General features: G+C 44.4%; 1 protein-coding gene across 1 annotated transcript in view; it reads right to left on the bottom strand.

Annotated features, from left to right (window-relative positions):
• The window catches only part of LOC126281616 (torso-like protein), a 316,979-nt gene extending 296,509 nt beyond the window's left edge, over positions 1-20,470 (bottom strand). The window contains exon 1 of the mRNA XM_049980736.1: positions 20,392-20,470. The gene's annotated coding sequence lies outside the window, so the exon portion shown is untranslated. The remainder of the gene's footprint in view (positions 1-20,391) is intronic.
• Between the last annotated feature and the right edge of the window lie 2,291 nt (positions 20,471-22,761).

Here is a 22,761-nt window from a genome sequence, read left to right as displayed (position 1 = left end):
CTGTTCTAAGGAATAAACCATGTTGTCCACAGCACACTTGCACGTTGTGAACAGCACACGCTTACAGCAGAAAGACGACGTACAGAATGGAGCACCCACAGACTGCGTGTCTTCTATATCTTTGACATCACTTGCAGCGCCATCTGTTGTTGAAAATTGTAACTACTGTAATTTCGAAAGTTTGTCCGCCTGAAAATGTACTGTTGTCCCAAGCATATTTCAACAAACGGTGTATTTATATCGCTGCTCGTTTAGTTTTTATTGCCGTTTCAAATATACCGGTCATTTTTGAAGCACCTGGTATATGATAACAGAGAGCGTGAAGTGAAACCAGATAAAGCATTTTTGGAGGTAAATGGAAATATGGCTAGGGCCTCCCGTCGGGTAGACCGTTCGCCTCGTGCAAATCTTTCGAGTTGACGCCATTTCGGCGACTTGCGTGTCGATGGTGATGAAGTGGTGATGATAAGGACAACCAACACCCAGTGCCTGTGTGGAGAAAATCTCCGACCCATACGGGAATCAAACCCGGGCCGTTAGGTATGACACTCCATTGCACTGACCACTCAGCTATCGGGGGCGGACATTTTTGGAGGTGATAAAATCAAGAAGAGTGCAGCATAGGAATGTAAAAAGGAAAAAAAAAGCGATTTAGGAAATGAAAAATAATCTGTTTACGGTGTGGAACAGTTCTAAAAGAATGCCAAATACAAGCAGGAACTTTAACGGCCATTTTCCGCAAAACACAAATTTGTGTACTCAGGTACATGTAACATCGGAAATAAATATCCTATTACTTTCAAACTTGGTATGCTTATTAAACACAATCTCCTTAATACAAAGCTCTAGAATTTTCCAACTCTATTAAAAACTGGGGTAAAAATTGAAATAATTAACTATAAATTTGAGTGTTTTCTAAATATTAAGTTTAAAATGTAACAGCTCATTAATTTCCTCATAAATTAAATAATCTCTAGAGCTTCATAGACCTGTAAGTATGGTTTGTAATCTGTGTAAAAGTCACCGAAGAATTTCTCTTACTTATGAAGAAAACTGTACCTATAGCAACAAATGCAACTAACAGTAAGTGAAAAAACTATGAAATTTCACATGTAAAAAAATTATTTTCTTATGTTTTTGAACTTTCACTGCTATGAGTGTGAATCCTGAATTCTTCTTGGTCATGTTGACAAGGTTTTATGTATTTATTTGTAAAAGTATGTTGTTGTTGTTGTTGTCTTCAGTCCTGAGACTGGTTTGATGCAGCTCTCCATGCTACTCTATCCTGTGCAAGCTTCTTCATCTCCCAGTACCTACTGAAACCTACATCCTTCTGAATCTGTTTAGTGTATTCATCTCTTGGTCTCCCTCTACGATTTTTCCCATCCACGCTGCCCTCCAAAACTAAATTTGTGATCCCTTGATGCCTCAGAACATGTCCTACCAACTGATCCCTTCTTCTAGTCAAGTTGTGCCACGAAGTATAGGTTGTGGAAATTAAAATGTCCTCTGGTGCCTCTCTTGCTCCAAGTCGGCCCGTTTGACGTCCTACCCCCCTTAAACAATCTTAAGAGAGGACAGTTGTGTAAGCAACTCTGTGGTCCTGCCTTCTTTTGCAAGTTCTGGATTTGAGTTCCGGCGCCGTAAGATCGCTCAGAGGTTTGTTAGGTTCGAGTAAGTTACGTAGCTCAAGCTCACTTACAACTATGCGGTAAGTCAGAATTTCGCCTACGAGACATGTGGTAGAGCAAATAATATTAATAAAATGTGTCGTAATAGTTCTAAAATACCGTTCTCGGGCTTACCGACAAACTTTTGCTACTGTATACCGGCCATATTTCGCCTAAACACTGTCCAGCTTCGCTTGGTGTTGCAGCAATTCTTTTTCAAATATCAGAAACCGCAAGTACGGGTAAATAGTGGATTGTCACTGTCACAGCATAATGAATAAACAGTCCGAGTCGCCGTACTTCACTCTTTCTCCCTCCTAAGGTTAGATTTTTTGTTTTCTTAACTTTCTAAAGTAGCCCCTGTTCTTATTCAGGGCTCATGCTGTGTCCATACTGCGGTGTAGTCGATAGACATAACGCTGGAGCCGAAGATGATCCTGGCTATCTGAGCGTCGCTGGCCACAGCAGTGAGACGCAAGTAGAGAGACGCACGAACAGTAGTTCTCCACGCCACCATCGTTGGCCTGTCTTGTAACAGACCAACACACGCACACGAGATCAGTGCCACGCCAGGCTACGGTCTAGTCAACGCCTAGCGCACAGCAAGCAGCGAAAAGAGCGGCGTGTCCGGCGACAACAGAGATACAGACAAGCGGTTGGGCTCAGAGTTAACCTGCCAGTCCTTCCAAGTGTCTGAGAACTCTGTGAACAATGTTACGACAAAGAATCTCTACTGAACAGTGCTTCGGGTGGTATTACCGATGACATTCAATTTCATCACAAGTATTAGACGGGTTCTATCAACTATTCAAAAAAACAGATAGAAATTTACTTGACGGCTTCCTGAGAGACAATCTCCACTCCTTCCAAATTAATACTGTATGTGTAGACCAGATGTGGCTTGAATTCAGAGAAATAGTATCGGCAGAAACTGAAGAGATTTACACCAAATAAATTAACAAACGACGGAGCTGATCCTCCTTGGTACACAAAACGGGTCAGAACACTGTTGCAGAAACAACAACAAAAAGCATGCCAAATTTAAACAGACGCAAAATTACCAAGATTGGCGATCTTTTATAGAAGCTCCAAATGTAGCGCAGACTTCAAAGCGAGATGCTTCTAACAGTTTCGACAACGAAACTTTGTCTCGAAACGTGGTAGCAAATCCAAAGAGATTCTCGTCGTATGTGAAATATGTTAGCGGCAAGACACAATCAGTGCCTTCTATGCGCCATACCAATGGAGATTCTATCGAAGACGGTACTGCCAAAGCAGATTTACTAAGCTCAGCCTTCCGAAATGCCTTCAAGAAAGAAGACGAAATAAATATTCCAGAATTCGAATCGAGAACATCTGCCAACGTGAGTAACGTAAAATTAAATATCCTCGGAGTAATGAAGCAACTTAAATCATTTAATAAAAGCAAGTCTTCTGGTCCAGATTGTATACCAATTAGGTTCCTTTCAGAGTACGCTGATGCATTAGCTCCATATTTAACAATCATATAAAACGTTCGCTCGACGAAAGATCCGTATCCAAAGACTTGAAAGTTGCACAGGTCACACTGATATTCAACAAAGGTAGTAGGAGTAATCCACTAAATTATAGGCCCATATCATTAATGTCGATATGGAGCAGGATTTTGGAACATACATTCTGTTCGAACATTATGAATTACCTCGAAGAATGCGGTCTATTGACACACAGTCAACACGGATTTAGTAAACATCTTCCCTATCAAACACAACTAGCTCTTTATTCACATGAAGTGTTGAGTGCTATTGACAAGGTATTTCAGATTGATTCCGTATTTCTAAGTTTCCGGGAGGCTTCTGACACTGTTCTACACAAGCGGCTTGCATTCAAGTTGTGTGTTTATGGAATATGCCTTCAGTTATGCGACGGGATTCATGATTTCCTGTCAGAGAGGTCAGAGTCCGTAGTAATTGACGGGAAGTCATCGAGTAAACAGAAGTGATTTGTGGCGTTCCCCAAGGTAGTGAAATAGGACCTTTGCTGTTCCGTATCTATATAAACTATTTGGGAGACAATCTGAACAGTCGTCATAGGTTGTTTGCAGATGACGCTGTCGTTTATCGACTAGTAAAGTCATTGGAATATAAAAAAATTGCAAAACGATTTAGTAAATATATGTGTATGTTGCGAAAATTGGCAGTTGACCCTAAATAACGAAAAGTGTGAGGTCATCTACATGAGTGCTAAAAGGAATCCGGAAACTTAGGTTACAGGATAAATCAATCAAATCTAAAGGCCATAAAGTCAACTAAATACCTATGAAATACAATTACAAGCAAATTGGAAGGAAGACAGAAAATGTTGTGGGGAAGGCTAACCAAAGACAGTTTTATTGGCGGGACACTTAGAAAATGTAACAGATCTACTAAGGAGACTGCCTAATTACGCTCGCCTGTCCTCTTTTAGAATACTGCTGCGCGGTGTGGGATCCTTACCAGATAGGACCGACGGATAGTTCAAAGAAGGGCAGCATGTTTTGTATCATCGCGAAATAGGGGAGAGAGTGTCACTGAAATGATACAGTATTTGGGGTGGACATAGTTAAAACAAAGGCGTTTTTTGTTGAGGAGGAATCTTCTCGCGAAATTCCAATCACCAACTTTGTTCTCCAAATGTGAAAACACTTTGTTGAAGCCGACCTACATAGAAACGATCACCACGATAAAATAAGGGAGATCAGAGCTCGTACGGTAAGATATAAGTTTTAGTTCTTTCCCCGCGTTATACGAGGTTGGAATAATAGATAATAGTGAAGGTGGCTCGATGAACCCTCTGCCAGGCACTCAATGTGATTTGCAGAGAACCTATGTACATGAAAAAAGATACACTTGTGTCCAAAATAAAACACCGAACGGAAATTTTGCAAGGTAGTGTTTATTTTACCACGAACAGTATAAACAGTAACAAACAGATAAAGTAGAAACAATGTAAAGTATACGGTATACACATGCATAACGGCAGACGAAAATATTCTTCATTTTTTTTCCAACTTCACGGCTTTGCACGCACATTCCTACAACTGCTTAATGTGCTCAATGGTGTGTGTGCACATCTGGCAGCAATACAGGCCTCTCAACGATGATGATATATGCTGTTAATGATGTCATCAGTCTGATGATGAGGAAGTAACGCCCATTCTTCCTACAGAGCTGCTCATGAGTCTTGGAGAGGGGTTGGTGGATGCTGAGATAGTGCACACTGTGTCCCTATTGCAGCCCAACCATGCCCTTATGGGATGCGATGCGGCAGAGGAGGCCACAACATGCGTGCAGTATCTTCCGTTTCCAAGAAAACATCCAACCACCTGTGCTCCATGGGGTCGAGCATTATCGCCCATCAATACGACGTCTGGACCCACAGCGCATCGCAACAACCGCACATGAGGTTAAACCTTGCCAACTCACCTTTACAATTCCATGAAGAGGCGTTGGCGTGGTCAACATAATCCCTGATCCCTCCTCCTCGACATCAGTCTGTTCCGACAATGTTTGAGTCCCGAAATCGTGCTTCACGTTCCCTCCAGATGTGAATCCGTCGAGGACCGCTCTCGAGACCAAATCGGGACTCATCTATGAAAAGAACATTGGCCCACTGTTCGAACGTCCAGGTGGCAAGTTGATGACACCAGTGTAGACGCTCCCTTCTGTGAAACGCGCCAGAGGTACACATACAGCAGCTCTCTGACAGTAAAGGCCACTCTGTGAAGTATTTTCTACACCGTTTGCCTCAATGCAAGACGTCCAGTGGATGCTGGTGGGTCAGATGCCAGTTGCCGTGCAGTTCGAAGGCTGCACCGTCCTGCCCTTACAGCCAAAGAACGGTCCTCTCCTTCCGATGTCACAAGTGGTCGGCCCTGTCCTGGTCTTCGGCATACAGCTTCGGTCTCTATAAACTGTAGCCACGTCCGAGAAACAACAGAACGATTCACTTTAAGGTACCGGGCCACATCAGTTTGCATGCTGTGAATGCTGCTTCCATCCCCCCTATGGCCCTGCACAGTACAGAGGCTGTAGACGTCTTCTCTGTGGCATACTGCACGCCTGTGACACTGTACACAGCGACTGTGGATGTGGGACTACGCGGCAAACACTACCCCGTTCGACAGGTGCCATGACGCCATCGTTTCTGTGGCTGTCCGTAGACTGGAATGCCATCTTCTGTGCAGAACAGGATCGTACGTACATCTTTTGACAGTTTGGACGATTATATAGTGAATTAGCCACAGGACTGGGAAATAGGGGTTTGTTGCTTTAATTTTGGACACCAGTGTACATGTACTACGCTCTGGCCCAAAGACACAGCAAAGAAGTTGTATAACAAAAGACAGGTGTTCATTTTGACTGTAGATATTATTTCAGTTCTTAGATTTTACGCGGCCAAAAACATGTCATTTATCACCGGTTATCAGCCCCCGGTAGCTGAGTGGTCAGCGCGACGGACTGTCAATCCAAAGGGCCTGGGTTCGATTCCCGGCTGGGTCGGAGATTTTTCTCGGCTCAGGGACTGGGTGTTGTGTTGCCCTAATCATCATCATTTTATCCCCATCGACGCGAAAGTCGCCGAAGTGGCGTCAAATCGAAAGACTTGCACCAAGCGAGCGGTCTACCCGACGGGAGGCCCTAGTCACACGATATTTCATTTTCATCACCTGTTGTTCAGAATCCAATTTATTTGTGACAGCCCGCCACAGCACATACAAAATTTCATACAAATCGTTTCAGCGGTTTAATTGTGAAAAAGTATCAGATTTACTTTCGCTTGTATGAAAATAGAGCTATTCCGCGAAGAGAATAAAACGTACATCTTTTAGCTTTTTCAGATGAACACAGTTATGGCATCCTAGAATACTGATTTACCCTCCTGGAGTACCCTGCTTGTGACACAAGGTCCTTGTCAGATCATCGTGGCCAGACTTTCCTCCTTCCCACCTCCAGCTGGAATGTGAAAGGCACTTTTCGAGGTGGGATGGGAAACGCTGCGCATTACTTAAGTTGCCAGCACTGCCAGGGTTCAAGTCCCAACCTGCCACCTGCTGGTCACCCTCGCTGCGAGGACACCTGGTCTCGACGAGAAGCGATCCTCACGCCGTGGCTCTCCGCCAAAGTTCACGGCCGGCCTCCCTCCCCACCGTATTAACTGCTCGCCACGCCACGTAACGCGCGGCCTGCCAGCTCTCGAGGCGGGATGTATACTGCTGCTGCTGCTGCTGCTGCTCTGCTGCTACCCACGCAAAGCCACCGAAGACACTCCGTGAGCTCTTTGAGGCACACCGCGCAGCGTCACGTCTTCCCAGTAAAACCGTAGTCCGCAGTCACTGGTAGCGCACGACTCCGTACAATGTTGTTTCCGACATTTAACACCGTTCTCCGTCCCAGCTTACAACATTACATCTCTGATCTTCCCCACTGGAGTTCTAAATCGCGCACACAACGTTCTCACCGACACAGGTAACGACTTCTTCTGACAGACTAACCAAACAGGGACTCGAATAAGAACTTTCAGTTTCCTCTTCGTCTTCTTCACTTCATGTTTTCGGTTATTTAGTGTCTGTTACGACTTTCCCCGCCCTTCAAGCGTATTTCTTTAGTTTTACTAGTAATCTTGCATGCACTCAAGATGAGTAGAAGAGATCTAATCAGACCGTGGAATTAGTGACATCGCGGTTCGAGCTACAAGTAGCACTGAAAAGACCGAGTAATGGCCATAGGAAGAAAACTCGATGACGCACGAGATCTAGTAACAAAGCCGCCCAGTGTGACCGAGCGGTTCTAGGTGCTTCAGTCTGGAACCGCGTGACCGCTACGGTCGTAGGTTCGAATCCTGCCTAGGGCATGGATGTGTGTGATGTACTTAGGTTAGTTAGGTTTAAGTAGTTCTAAGTTCTACGGGACTGATGACCGTAGATGTTAAGTCCCATAGTGCTCAGAGCCATTTGAGCCTAGTAGCAAACTGCAGCATGTATAAGAGTGTGAAAGAGTTCAAATGTCTTGGGTCAACATTTACAGAACTGTTAGACAACGCTTAATAACAAGGCATGTTGTTTCAGAATGGGCGTGTCAGCCCACGACCGGTAACCATTGCAGCAAAAATCGTATATTCATGCAAATGAGACGGACAAATTTAAAAAAAAAATACCAAATTTCCTCGAACTGTTGCGGACTTACCATCCCGAGGCACCACGCCTCGAATCAGGGAAAAAAAATTATATGCAGTTGCAACTTGGCACTTCTCACGAGAGCTGCTGGCAGCAAATGTAAGGCACTCTCACACAGTCAAAAAAGCACAGTGGCAACCTTGTACGCGAACATTGGCAAAAATGCTGCCCTAATCGGTTTCTACTTACTAGCAACTCAACGTCAGATTTTCTCTTCGAAAGAGAACTAAAAGTATGATAGGAAGCTAAATTACAAAATCAAAATAACATCTGTAAATAACTACACGCTCTAGGTTCGTAGTGGTTTACTAGCTTACTTTTTATTTACCTCTAAACAGCTCATTTGATGATCGTTAATTACAGAGTCGAAACAGAATATTTTACCATTTGTATTCGTGCAATTTTGCGGCGACAAATCGAGATGAATAAGCTGGTGTGTCGTGATGAAACAGCACTTTCTTCTTCGCCTAATATTTCCCTCAGTTTCTTGTCGAATATCTCACTGCAGTACCGTGCACCATTAAAAATCTCAACAACAAAAATTGTTGCCTTAACTTTTGAGGCGTAAGCCATCATCTTATTTGGACCAGGTTCACCGAATGTCGAGCATAGTTTTGTAGCCGGCCGGTGTGGCCGAGCGGTTCTAGGCGCTTCAGCCTGGAACCGCGCGACCGTTACGATTGCAGGTTCGAATTCTGCCTCGGGAATGGATGTGTGTGATGCCCTCAGGTTAGTTAGGTTTAAGTAGCTCTAAGTTGTAGGGTACTGATGACCTCAGATGTTAAGTCCCATAGTGTTCAGAGCCATTTGAACCATAGTTTTGTTTCTACGTTCTCGGGGTAGGGTGACGAATCCAGCTCTCATCAACGGAGACGCCTCTACAAACTAAATCTCATGTATGTTGCTCAGACTGCTACAGGCTCTTGTTGTCCACCGCGAGCAGTCGTGGCACCCAACGGGCCGACGAGTTTTTCATCTCCAACTTGTCAGGTAAGATATTAATTGCTGCCCCCCTCGACAGACCAACAGTCCCTTGACATTTCCAGTACTTTTGCTCGACGATCAGGGGCTGCAATAGTACCGAGTTTTGATTTTACATTGTGACACGTTTTCCCATTCAAATGCAAAAGAGTAATTCAATGGAAGACGCTGTGATTTTTCCATCTAGGAGTGGCGCGGTGGAACTCACTAAAATGGACGCAAAATCCGATGTAAGCTTATCAGCCAGGGTTATTTACATTTAAACATATTCTAACAGCCGACGAGTGTCTTATTGAAGACCTCAGAATGTGTTGGTGTAGACTGGAAAGACAGAATACTAACAAAGGAATGCTGGACAAGACAATAACAGTGAAAGAGCGACGACGAGGAAACAGATGGGGCGGCTACACGAAGCAGTGTTAGTCAGGATTAATGCCTGAATCCAAACGTTCTCAATATTCCTCCTGAGAAACTCAAACACCAAGGACTAGAAAAGCAAGACGCGCAGTAGTAGAAGCAGAAAAGAAGAATTCAATTAAGAATACGCTTGAATGGTATTTTATCATGTTTAGAATTGGTCCCCGTCTTCACCCGCATCTGAATGGTTACGAATGACTGGGGTTAAGTTGGGTGTCAAATTAAGGAACCTATTTCACACGTGCTGGTTTCTGTTTGCTCTTCACTCAGTGATCAGTACTATGAACAGACAGACAGAGTTGCGATGGGCAATCCGTTGTCACCTATAAAATATCAATTTGGAAAAATGCGTCTTAGAGTCGTCTGCCAAGAAACTTGCCTGGTTATTTTCAGATTTGTAAGCGATACTTTTTTTTTGTTTGGGACGCTGAAAGAGAGCATTTAAACAGCTACAAAAAGATCATCTGAATTGAAACCACCCGAATCTTCGCTTCACGATGGAGATGGAAAAGTGTGTCTGCCTTCCCTTCCTTTATGTGTTCGTCAGGGCGAAGGTTGATGGTACGTTGGAGCATGGCGTTTGCAGAAAGCCCAATCATACTGTCTTATATCTGCAGGCTGATAGTTTTCATCATCCGGCTCAGTGCGAAAGAGTACCTCATATCTTGGTTCAGAGGGCCCACGTCTGAGAGTTTGACAGCTGAGGAAGTTCATTCCGAAGTCACCTTTCGTTAGAATGGTTATAGTGAAACATAGGTTACACGTGAGCTGCGCTATCGAAAAGACATGAATCGGATGAGGAGTGATAATACCGAGGTGCCACCAAACTGTACGAACTTTTTGACTTACGCAGAAAGCATTTCCAACAGGATTGGCGGTCTTTTGAGGATATATGATGTGAAATGTGAGTTTCGACCGCTGTCTGAGGTTAGGACGCTTTTATGACCCTAAAGGATGATCTTGGCTGCTTAAGGCGTCTTATTTCCTCCACGCTGCTCCCATAATCTGTCACCAAAGTTCCTAAATACCTAAAATATTTAGTTTGTTCCGAGGTCTTCCGTTCCAGTGATATTTTGTCGTCACTTTGGTATCTACTACATTTAACCTCGTTCAGAATTATTTTCTCCACTTTTAGGACCCTCTCCGTCATAAATTGTAGTTATCCCTCTTATTCAGCCCATATTGCTTTGATCATCTGCGTCCTGGTTCAAATAATGCATCAGGGTGACGTAAGACAACTGCCGATATTTCGACCGGTGCACACCCTTTCATTTGCACGACGTAGATGCAACGAAATACAAGGAAATTTAAAACCTCAGTTTGCAGAGCATATACAATCTCCCTATCTCTTTCTCTGTAAATACTACTCTCTCTTAACACTATCGAATATCAATAACCAACGGGTGAGGTACCATCAGCTATGTTCCTCTGTTGTTTGAAAACGGCGACAGAGGAATTCCACGCAGAATTTAAGCGGAAACCTCCATCTCTATTTATGAGGTCACTTGCTAATTTCGTCACAACTGTTTACTTGATAAAACCATCCCAGTAGCTGGAACAGTTTGCTCTAATAGCTGTGTTGATATATTCCATAGGACTGTGGCTCCTAATGTAACCTTTTTCAGACCATCACCCCTGAGTGCAGTCTGATAATAGCTGGTGCACCCCCACTGCATCCCCCCACCTCCACATCCCACCATCAACTTTAGAATGGGAAAGAATTTTCTTTGAACACACTTATTTTTAAAATGACGGAGGCAAATGATAACCAGTTTTTGAAGGTGTTTCATTATACCAAAAAGTAATGAGTCAATGAATCGAATGCTACTGCTTATACTTAAAGATCATGTTTCACAGAATGACGAAGCAATTCTCAGTGTATCGTGAACGCTATCTACAACTCCCTGTCAGAAGAGAAAGGTAACTAACTGTGGGTAGACACTTTTAATAAAACATGCTATTTCTGCACTACTACTCTCGCTAGCGACACTTGATACTAACAATACTACTGTGCAAGCCCTCAAACAATATGGAGGCCTTTACATAGTTACTGTTGCGTTTGCCGGCCGCGGTGGTTAAGGCGGCGGTTAAGGCGCTCAGTCCGGAACCGCGTGACTGCTGCCGTCGCAGGTTCGAATCCTGCCTCGGGCATGGATGTGTGTGATGTCCTTAGGTTAGTTAGGTTTAAGTAGTTCTAAGTTCCAGGGGACTGATGACCACAGATGTTAAGTCCCATAGTGCTCAGAGCCATCTGAACTGTTGCGTTTTGCTGTCAGTTTGATCGTCTGTTGCGAAGTAAATAATGAAGCAATTCCTGGCTCATTGTGGGAACTACACACAATTCAAATAAGGCTTACACGCAGCTGCTGTTTTAATGTGTTAAAAGAGATGTTGATATAACTATTTGTCCAATACACGCAACTGCCACTTTAACGCGTTAAGTGAGATGCTCATATAAAATTTGTCCGTGTAACTGAGCTTGTTACATCCGTTATAGTGTATATATTTAGACGACTCGGCTAGGTGTCCATTGTACGTATTTGTATGGCCAGCTCCATAAAAGTTACTAAACGCAGGAAGCAGTACACATACGAATGTGACTATACCTCGTTTCACAGTAGTGTTTGTGAGTACATGTTAGCTATTACTCTATATATTTTGTTTTCTGTCAGTGCAACTGTAATTGTAACACGCGCAAATTTCTATGAGATGTAACATATAGGACACCTGTTACGACTGTCGTATGATGTAGTTATCGTAGCAGACAACGCCCAGTTTAGTAATCGTATGATTCTAGTGTAGATCGCTATCGATGCATGTAGATCTTTTTGGCTCTACCAGCGAACAGTGATCAGCTGTTCAGTCGCCTACAGTTTCAACATGAATGTGTACGCTCCCTAGAGCAGATGTTATAGATTTACTGCGTAATTTATATTACGATATAGTGAGAGGTAACTCTGTACAAATGTGAATCATTTACGTGGATTTCGTAATGAGTCACATCACTGTGTTATGATACAAAGGGTGAGTCAGAAAGGGCTTTATAGCTTGGAATGATACAAAAATTTTAGATAACTTACAGAATCGGTAGCTCTGCCACTTTGTAGCAAACAACCTCAAGTTCCACATAGAAGTGTCAAGCGTCTTTTTGGTTCGCTGTGACTAGCATTTGTGAGGGTACAAACATCGCACTGGTAATCAATTTCTTCCCACACTTGTTGCAGTAAACTGGGCATAACTTATGCAGCGGCGGCGTACATTCGAGTTTTCATGTCGGTTAAACTGTTTGGTAGGTTTCTTTAATGAAAACCCAGAGAAGGAAATCCAGTGGTGTCAAATCTGATGAGCGATATCGAGGAAACCTCGAGCTTCAGTGACGAAATGAGGTAATGCACCGTCTTGCTGCTAGTAAACCATCCCACTCGACCATCTTCATCGATCTGTGGAGTTAAAAAGTTTTCGGTCGACTACAGATACACAATAGCAGTGATCGTTTTCTCCATGAAGAAAGGGTAGTACGCTTTCAGTTTGTTAAGGACACAAGACATATTAATTCCGACGCTCAGACGAACGTGTGGATTTTCGCTGCCTGCTTGGAGGTTCTTTAGCGCATTCGGTGCGGAATTTACGCCGAACACTTGTTGCAGAATTCGTTTCATGAAATCAAAATACGCAGTGAGCACGCTACGCGCCGATGAAAGTAGCCATTTTAACTGCTACTACACTGGCGCTCCTGGTGGCAGAATGGTGCATTCATGTACCAAATGCATCGAGCTTAGGTTGTTTGATAGAAAATGACACATCTATAGATTCTGGAAGTTATGTCAGTAAATATCTAAAACACTCCAAAGTTGTAAAGTCTTTTTTGAGTCACGCTGTACTTTTATTTCCAATGTATTATTCGTGGTTTTATCAGCTGAAGATAACGATTTTATATTATCCCTAAATGATACTGTGAATACTTTTACGTGAATATGTGACACCTTACTACGTGTGTGTTGTCATTAAAATTCATATCAATAAACAGATCCGTGACAGTTTAAGCCTGTAATGCTACTTGTGTATTGTTTTGTTTGGTATAGCGGTGGTAGTAAGTTCCTATGGGGGCAAAACTGCTGAGGTCATTGGTCCCCAGGCTTACACACTACTTAATCTAACTGAAACTAACTTACGATAACGACAACACCACACACCCACGCCCGGGGGAGGACTTGAACCTCCGACGGGTACATCTGCGCGACCCGTAGCAAGGCGCCTTAAACCGCGCGGCTGTTTGGTATACTGGAACCTGACGATGGTCAGACGACTGAAACTGGTTGTATGACATACAGTATCTGAGCAGCAGCTCAAGGCGGCATCATGACAGTTTTCAAGTACATGGGTAGATTTGTGTAAACTTCTAGCAAACGTGAAAAGCATTCGCAGAATGACGAATGAAGGAATGCTTTTTAAAATGCGAGGGGAAAGAAGAGAAGTGGAAATGACAAGAACCCACATCATGGCTGGAACATGTGGTGAGAAGAAACTGCCCGCAAATAAGAATCGTGGAAGCAAATATTGGAGTGGCAGAAGAGGGTGAATAAGACGGCTCGGAAGGCTGGATGACATTATAACTGGACGAAGTGAGTATGAGATTGTGGAAGAGGGGGAGTGGTAAGCGTCCAGTGGACTGCTGTGAGCAGATGCTGCGCTGGCAGAGTGGCCGGGAGCGGCCGCTGCGCACGTTGCACAAGCGAGGCCGGCAGAAGAAGAAGAAGACACCCGCTGACTGGCTGGCCGGCCCACGCCGGCCTTGGACTCTGCCGCTGCGCCCGGACCACTTGGAGCGGCCACCACGGCTGCAGAAGGCGGCCGCGACGTACGACCCATGAGGCTGCGTAAGCCACGGGCAGGTAGCCGCCAGCTTTTAACTATCACCGCGAATAAAATCAAGTTAGTTACGCAATTATTTTTTTGGTCTGTTTTCAGGTATGGGTCTACTGTCGTAGAGTAACATTTCTGGTTCTGGCAGCCTCAATATTAATATCCCCTGGTTCAAAATGGTTCAAATGGCTCTGAGCACTATGGGACTTAACATCTGAGATCATCAGTTCCCTATAACTTAGAACAACTTAAACCTAACTAACCTAAGGACATCACACAACACCCAGTCATCACGAGGCAGAGAAAATCCCTGATCCCGCCAGGGAATCGAACCCTGAAACCCGGGCGTGGGAAGCGAGAACGCTACCGCAAGACCAGGAGCCTCCGCGAACTCAGTGCTACTTCCACAGGTCTGCAAGAACGAGAACACCATTTGAAGACGCCAGGTGGATGGAAATTTTCAGATCTTCAGTCCTCAGCTACACGGTGACAGTTATTGAACTATACGAGGAAAACTTAAATTAGTTAAGAACTACGGCGTGCACACTATTGAACACGTAAATGTCACTAAAGACATTAGGATTCAAATTATGGCATTTTCGATATGCCTGCCATCATTGGCGATGGTATGCGCGGACGAACAGCGAAATTCTCCATGACCCGCTGAAGTGTCGGATCATCGATGCTGTCAGTGACCTCCCGAATGGCTGTTTTCATCTCAGCAATGGCTTGTGGTTATTTCTGTACACCTTGTCTTTAATATATCCCGTACAAAATGAAGTCCCAAGTGTTCACCCCCGGAGAATATGGCGGTCAGTCCAGGCCCATACCAGTGGCCTCTGAGTACCACACAGAGTCAGAATGCGGTTCCCAAAGTGCTCCTCCAGGACATCAAACACACTCCTGTTTCAATCGAGTCGAAATCAGGGTCACTTTGATTAATGGAGATGAAATCATCTTCAAAAACCTTCACGTGCCGTTCGGTAGTTACCGTGCCATCAAGGAATATCGCACCGATTATTCCGCGACTGGACCTTGCACACCACAGTCACCTGTTGAGGGTGACGAGACTCCTCGATCACGAAATGCGGATTCTCAGTCCCCCAAATGTGCCAATTTTGCTTACTGACGAACCCCTCCAAATGAAAGTGGGCTTCGTCGCTTAACCAAACCATACAGCGCATAGTAATTCCCATCAAGCTCCGCGGTCAACCGTGCCGTTTGAACCTACTAATGCAAACCGTTCAGAAGTTATGACGATTTTATTTCACATTGTTCAATAATTGCCACCCTGCATGATGCAACGACACAGACAGAACCCTCACACTTCCGCTACTGCAGTACAAATGGGTACTCTGCAACTGTTCATTTGCACTTCGTCGTATGTATATGCTGTTACCTTGACATGGTTCTTATGTTTTGGGAAACGATTTTGACTATGTGGGTGATTTGAAAAATGACTTTGGCTTTTTTCCGTTGTATCAAATGGGGACAGTTCCGTGCGCTAAGGGGGAGGAGCGATCCGCAAGAGGCATTTGCGCTGCAAACTGGCTGGCGTCACGTACAGCTACGAGCATTGCCTTTCGTTAGAGCGTATGGATGGCCGAATTAGTAAACATCCAAATAGCTGCGCCACAGTGTCGTAGCACTATGTTGCAATTGTGTAAGGCGAACCCATAAGTCATCCGGATTGGACTGACATACACAATGTGATCAAAAGTATCTGGACTCCCCAAAAACATACATTTTTCATAGTAGGTGCATTGTACTGCCACATCTTGCCAGGTACTCCATATCAGCGACCTCAGTCGACATTAGACATTGCGAAAGAGCAGGATGGAGCGCTCCGCGGAACTCACGGACTTCGAACGTCGTCAGGTGATTGGGTGTCACTTCTGTGATAAATCTGTGCGCGATATTTCCACACTCCTAAACATCCCTGTTTCCGATATGACAGTGAAGTGGAAACGTGAAGGGCCACGTACAGCACAATAGCGTACAGGCCGACCTCGCCTGTTGACTGACAGAGACCGCCGACAGTTAAAGAGGGTCGTAATGTGTAATAGGCAGACACGTATCCAGGCCGCCACATATCAATTTCAAACTGCATCAGGATCCACTGCAAGTACTGTGACAGTTAGGTGGGACGTGAGAAAACTTGGATTTCATGGTCGACAGGCTGCTCATAAGCCACACACCACTGCAATAAATGCCAAACGACGCCTCGCTTGCCGTAAGGAGCGTAAGCATTGGACGATTGAACAGTGGAGATACGTTGTGTGGAGTCACGAATCACGGTACACAATGTGGCGACCCGATGGCAGGGTGTGGGTATGGCTAATGCCCGATGAACGTCATCTGCCAGCATGTGTAGTGCCAACAGTGCAATCCGGAGGCGCTGGTGTTATGGTGTGGTTTGGTCGAGTTTCTCATGGAGGCGGCTTGCACCCATTGTTGCTGTGCGTGGCACTATCACAGCACAGTCCTATATTGATGTCTTAAGCACCTTCTTGCTTCCCACTGTTGAAGTGCAATTCGGGGACGGCGATTCCATCTTTCAACACGATCGAGCACCTATTCATAATGCACGGCCTGCGGCGGGGTGGTTACACGACAATAACATCCCTGTAGTGGACTGACCTGCACAGAGTCCTGACCTGAATCCTACAGAACACCTTTGGGACGTTCTGGAACGCCGACTTCGTGCCAGGCCTCACCGACCGACGTCGATACCTCTCCTCAGGGCAACTCTCTGTGAAGAATGGGCTGCCATTCCCCAAGAAACCTTCCAGCACCTGACTGAACGTACTCCTGCGAGAGTGGAAGCTGTCATCAAGGCTAAGGTTGGGCCAACACCATATTGAAGTCCAGCATTACCGACGGAGGGCGCCACGAACTTGTAAGTCGTTTTCAGCCAGGTGTCCGGATACTATTGATCACACAGTGTATATCAAGTATATTTGGTGAACACAATAATCAACTTCAAAGCAAGGATCCCAATAAAACAACCATTCATTTTCCCACCTGTACGAAGTCAAAAGTAGTACGGGGATTGCTTGGACACCCTGTTGGCCCGGACACCTGTATTTGAGACTAAGAAATGTCAGCAGCACTAAGCAGAGATTGCTTTCCCTCAGTAAGGCGTGTGTCGTGTATCACGAGGAACAACCATCTCTCCAGTCAGTCCAGTAGGCGTATACTGAGTAGTGGGGCATTATACTGTGCCTGGATAAATTTTGAGCTTACTCTAGCAACTGCGTTCAGGCACAAACAGGTAAGACGAACAAAAAGTAAGTACCTCGTGTGTGCAAAATGGTCGGTGAATCGCACAAGAAGTGAACAAGGGATCAGAATCCGCGGTCGTCTTCAAAACAATAGGTGTTCTACTCATCACCCCTTAGCCTAACGACGGACGTTTATTTTTGTTTCCTCCTGTTGCGTACATCGTGACACTGCTTTTGCGGCGATACACCTATTCGAGAGGGTGTCACAGCGCTTTTTCCATTTATTTCTCATCGTACCTATGATATTTGCTGCAATGTCACTAGATTGCAATAATTTTCAAAGTCACACACGTTCTGTATCTTGTGTTTTCCTATACTATACCACTAACGGAAACATTGATGCTCGCAGCTACATTACGACGTACCTAAGAACAACAGGCTGGGATTTTACAGCTTTTTACAAGCTCAGGAACTACTGTGGCTGTACGACTAATTTTAACAAGAAAACGCAGCTACGATCTCATTTACAAGAAAGTAGTGAGGCAGGCGTGCGAGTTAACGAGCACTTCGCTCTCATTTAAGTATATGGCAGAAAGAGTCAGCCTACAGGAAAAGATTCTGAAACGAACCCTGCCGTCCAGGGCCACGAGCCACGAAGGACGCAGATTCACCACGAGGTGGGGAAACCCACAGGCGTCTGTTGTCTGTTGAGGCCTGAGCGCTGTAGTGTGGGCAAGTGAGACAGGCGAGAACCTAAGTTATAAGGAAACCAAGTAGAAGGCGTTTATGGCCAGGGAGACGTAACAGTGTCAAATATGGCGCAGCTAAGATCGGCCATAAAGGGAAACATTAAAGAAAACTATTTAATTCTGTAGTAATGCAGAGAATCAAGCCACAGTAATTTTTATCTGTCATCCTTCATAAATTTCAATAGTTATCGCAATAAAACTTGAATATTGATCATATCTATAATAGTTTAGGATTTACTGACAAAGTAAAATTAACAAGTTTTGTAATAAATACCTGAATGGTAGATCCTGAACGCTTTGGTCGAGCTTAAAGATCGACACTTAATACAGAAACGTATCATTAAAATGACAAACGTTGTGAACATCAGCTCTGTAACTTTATTCGTTTAAAAGATACAGTAAATTAAAATTATCAGTATTTACAGTTAAGCATCAGATCACCATTTCCTCCACACAAAACACATTGAACGATGACAGCATGACACCTTATTGAATCATCATGTGATAGAATATTGGTTGTAAAGTTTAGTTCATAATAGGTACTTTTGTTCTTTATTTATTTATCAGAAAGCACACTGGTGCAAGGTTATTGGACATGGCACTCAAAGCTAAGAAGGAAATTGGTTTTATGTAAAAGAATTTTATGTTTATTATGTAATGGATATTATTGTTACTTTATTTAGAACATGAAAGTGGTCAAGCTTTGATTATTTAAATATGTTAAAATGTAAAATAATGTAGAATAAGCTGCAGCCAATCAGACGGACGGCTTCAGGAAAGGGAACTGCCCCAGTCAGTTGAGCGAAGAAGTTCGGCGCGCGAGAAAAGCGTGAGACGCGAAAGCGGACAGTCGGTCATTTGGCAGCTTGGAAGTGAAACGACTTATAAAATTTCGCGTTACGTGGTATCGCGGGGGAGCAGCTGCTGAAGTGAACTCTAACTTCTCGTGTAAATGTCGAGGTGGAGTATTGTGTTTCGCGATGAGATTTTGAATGGTCGAACTGTGTCAAATGGGTATGCGGTCGAGTGTAAAAGTAATTCTAAATACAACCAGTTTCGCTATTAGTTTTCTTTCTGAATAAACATTATTCTGACCAAATCGTAACTGTGTGACCTACATAATTTAATACGAAACATGCGGTTCAACCCCTAGACGAGTTTGAACCAAGACATTTCGACGAAGAGGAAGCGCATGTGAGCCCGAACCTCTTTGGGGATAGATTCCAGAATGAGATTTTCACTCTGCAGCGGAGTGTGCGCTGATATGAAACTTCCTGGCAGATTAAAACTGTGTGCCCGACCGAGACTCGAACTCGGGACCTTTGCCTTTCGCGGGCAAGTGCTCTACCATCTGAGCTACCGAAGCACGACTCACGCCCGGTACTCATAGCTTCACTTCTGCCAGTATCCGTCTCCTACCTTCCAAACTTTACAGAAGCTCTCCTGCGAACTGGCAGAAGTGAAGCTGTGAGTACCGGGCGTGAGTCGTGCTTCGGTAGCTCAGATGGTAGAGCACTTGCCCGCGAAAGGCAAAGGTTCCGAGTTCGAGTCTCGGTCGGGCACACAGTTTTAATCTGCCAGGAAGTTTCTCTTTGGGGATGTTAGCTCGCAGGCGGCAGTTCAAACTCTGCACTTCTTTGGCAGGAACGCACTGTACGTCTTCCTTCTACAGGAATCAGTCGCTCAACACGTTTTCGCGCCATCCTCCAATTCCTTCGCACGCTAGAGTTCCATTTGCGCATAGATTCTACATCCAATATTACCGTGCTACCGTGTGCATCGATTCGTTATTGAGTACGATCACAATCGCTGTCCTTCTATAAAATCTATACAATTCAGCGTATATAAGCATTTTCTGATGTACTTCTCTAATAAAAAAACGAAACGAAAATCATCGCTGCGTCATTTATCATTTAGAGCATTTGGCAGTACGTTCTCCCAAAAGAGGAAAATGAAATTATCGACATATTGGAGACTGAAAAATGAAAAACATGAGAACAGACCAACGATTTTTCGATGTCTGACGCTATATAGAGTCTGAATTTACTAAACACATGTGGGACACGAACGTAGGTGGCACTCGAGTTCTACGGGCATTGTAAACCGACTATATCTAATCTTGCATTTATACACATTATTTTGTACAAGTATGTGCTTGGTGTGTGAGCTATGTTCTCTCACAACAGCACCACTGTTTGCCAACTTTGTTACAAGTAACAGTAGCAAGTAATAAAATTAAACTACAGTAAAAATAGACATTGCCACAGTAATGAATCTTGTTTTCAGGTACTCACCACCCGACAGAACGTGCGCCAGCAACGGCAATCCACAACAACTGGGCTAGACTGGGAGTGCAGCTTTGGACGATTGGGCCTGCATCACAAGAGAGAACCCAGTTGTCAAAACACGTGCTGGCTCAGGTGAGATCGTCACAGTAGTGTGTACAGGCAAACTTTTAAAATACTCTGAACACCACATATACGAGTGTATATCCCAAAAGTAAGGTCTCTTTTTTTTATAAGTACATAGACCTGTTTATTTCTACAATGGTTCATATCAGTTTACAGCTTGAACATTTAGCTATCTTTCGACATAATCACCATTTCTGTCGATGCACTTTCGTAGACGTTGTGGCAGTTTTTGTATGTCATGTCATACCAATTCGCCGCCATGCTGTTTAGAAAGTTATGAGCCTCTTCTTTCAACTCGTCGTCGGAGCTGAATCGCTGGGACCACAATTAACTCTGACAGGTACTGTGAGACTCTGAAAAAACTCAAACGGGCAATTCAGAACCGGAGAAGAGCAATGTTGAGCAAGGGCGTACACATTCTCCATGACAACGTTCACCTACACATCGCTCGGCAAACCGTTGCTCTCCTGCAACAGTTTCAGTGGAACGTAATCACCCAACCGCCTTATAGCCCTGACTTGGCGCCCAGTGACTATCACCTGTTCCCTAGGTTAAAAGAACATTTGGCCGGAATGCGATTCATCTCCGACGGCGAGGTGAAAGAAGAGGTTCATAACTTTCTGAACAGCATGGCGGCGAGCAGGTATGACATGGGTATGCAAAAACTGCCATAGCGTCTACAAAAATGCATCGACTGAAATGGTGATTATGTCGAAAAATAGCTAAATGTTTACGCTGTAAACTGATGTAAACCATTGTAGAAATAAACAGGTCTATGTATCTATTAAAAAATATAGGAGACCTAACTTTTGGGATTACCCTCGAAGAAAGAGATTTTCGGGTAAATTTTAATACACTTAAATATAACAGTGTAGATATTACTTGTTTCTCGTCTAAGCGACTGGTACCTGAAGTTCCTACACTAATGTGCAAAACTTAAGGACGAAAGTAACTTTCGCACGAGTGTCACTGTAAAGTAACATAGTTCGATGAAACTTGAATACGGAATGAAAGAAACAGAATTGACACTTTAAATAGATAGTATTATACGAAAGTCACCGCGATTTAAGATGGGCGTTACAAAACGCGTTAGATGCTTTTTAATACGGTGTGTGACCACGATGCACGGCAATGCAAACTCTCCAACGTACTCCCATACAGGGCGCAAAATGGTAAGAAGTTACTGCGGCACGGTGTTTGAATCCTCCATCAGCGAGGTTGACAAGTGGTGGATGGTCGACGGCGCATGTGGGCGTGCTGCGGTACATCACCTTACGTGCTCGATGGGCTTAAATCTGGGAAACGTGCAGGTTAGTCACTTCACTGGATATTCTCTCGTTCCAAGAGGTCTTACACCTTATTCGAAGCGGTCGCATAAAAATCTAGCGAGGTCTGAATGCACCCCTGAAAAGACGCACGTGGGAAAGGTGTCACAACAACGGTGACTGGTGAATCTACCGTATCCAAATATCTGGAGGTCCGTACGCCCACGAAACATTAAGCTGTCCCACAACATAACACCTCCACCTCTAAAGTCTTCACGTGCGACAATGTTGGACGTACCCTCATACGACGAGAGGTGGGAACATGCAATGCATCCAGGAACGTTCTCGAACATCATCGTTTGGTGGTCCAGGTGTTACGGTGTGGAGAGGCACAATGTTGCATGGGCGTGGTGTAGTGTACTGCGAATAAATGAACACAGCACACTCACAGGTCACCGTTGTTGTGACACTGTACTCCTCTCCCATGAACGTCTTTTCAGGGGTGCACTCGGGTGCTCTGATTTCATTCTAATGAGTGACAGTGCGTGGCCAAATCGAACACCGCAGGTGAAGGACCTCTTGGAACACGAGGATATTCGGCGAACGGATGTCCCCCGACGTAAATGCTATCGCTGTAACTGAGGACAGCTTCCCGCTCGTGTCCTTTCCCATCCACATCTCATCTTACAGTCTCTATCCAGCGTTTTCTTGGTCTTCCCCGGGGTCTTCTTCCTACGAGGTTCAGTTTGAAACACCTTTTGGCAGGTCCTTGGCTGTTCATTCTCGTTATCTGCCCATACCACTGAAGCCTGCATTTCTTTATGACACTGGTTCCAGTAACCTCAATGCCAGCTACTTTTCTATTCACTTCATTCCTGGTCCTGTCCTTTCTAGTTGTTTGGTTCATTGTTATAATGAATCTCACTGGTGTTGCCTGAATTCTGCTGAGGTCTTTGTTTAGTAGGGTGCATGTTTCTGAACCATATCT

The sequence above is a fragment of the Schistocerca gregaria genome, chromosome 7 (assembly GCF_023897955.1).
Source record: "Schistocerca gregaria isolate iqSchGreg1 chromosome 7, iqSchGreg1.2, whole genome shotgun sequence".
Classification (NCBI taxonomy): domain Eukaryota; kingdom Metazoa; phylum Arthropoda; class Insecta; order Orthoptera; family Acrididae; genus Schistocerca; species Schistocerca gregaria.
The sequence above is the reverse complement of the archived record's forward strand: the minus strand, read 5'-3'. Positions and strand labels throughout refer to the sequence as shown.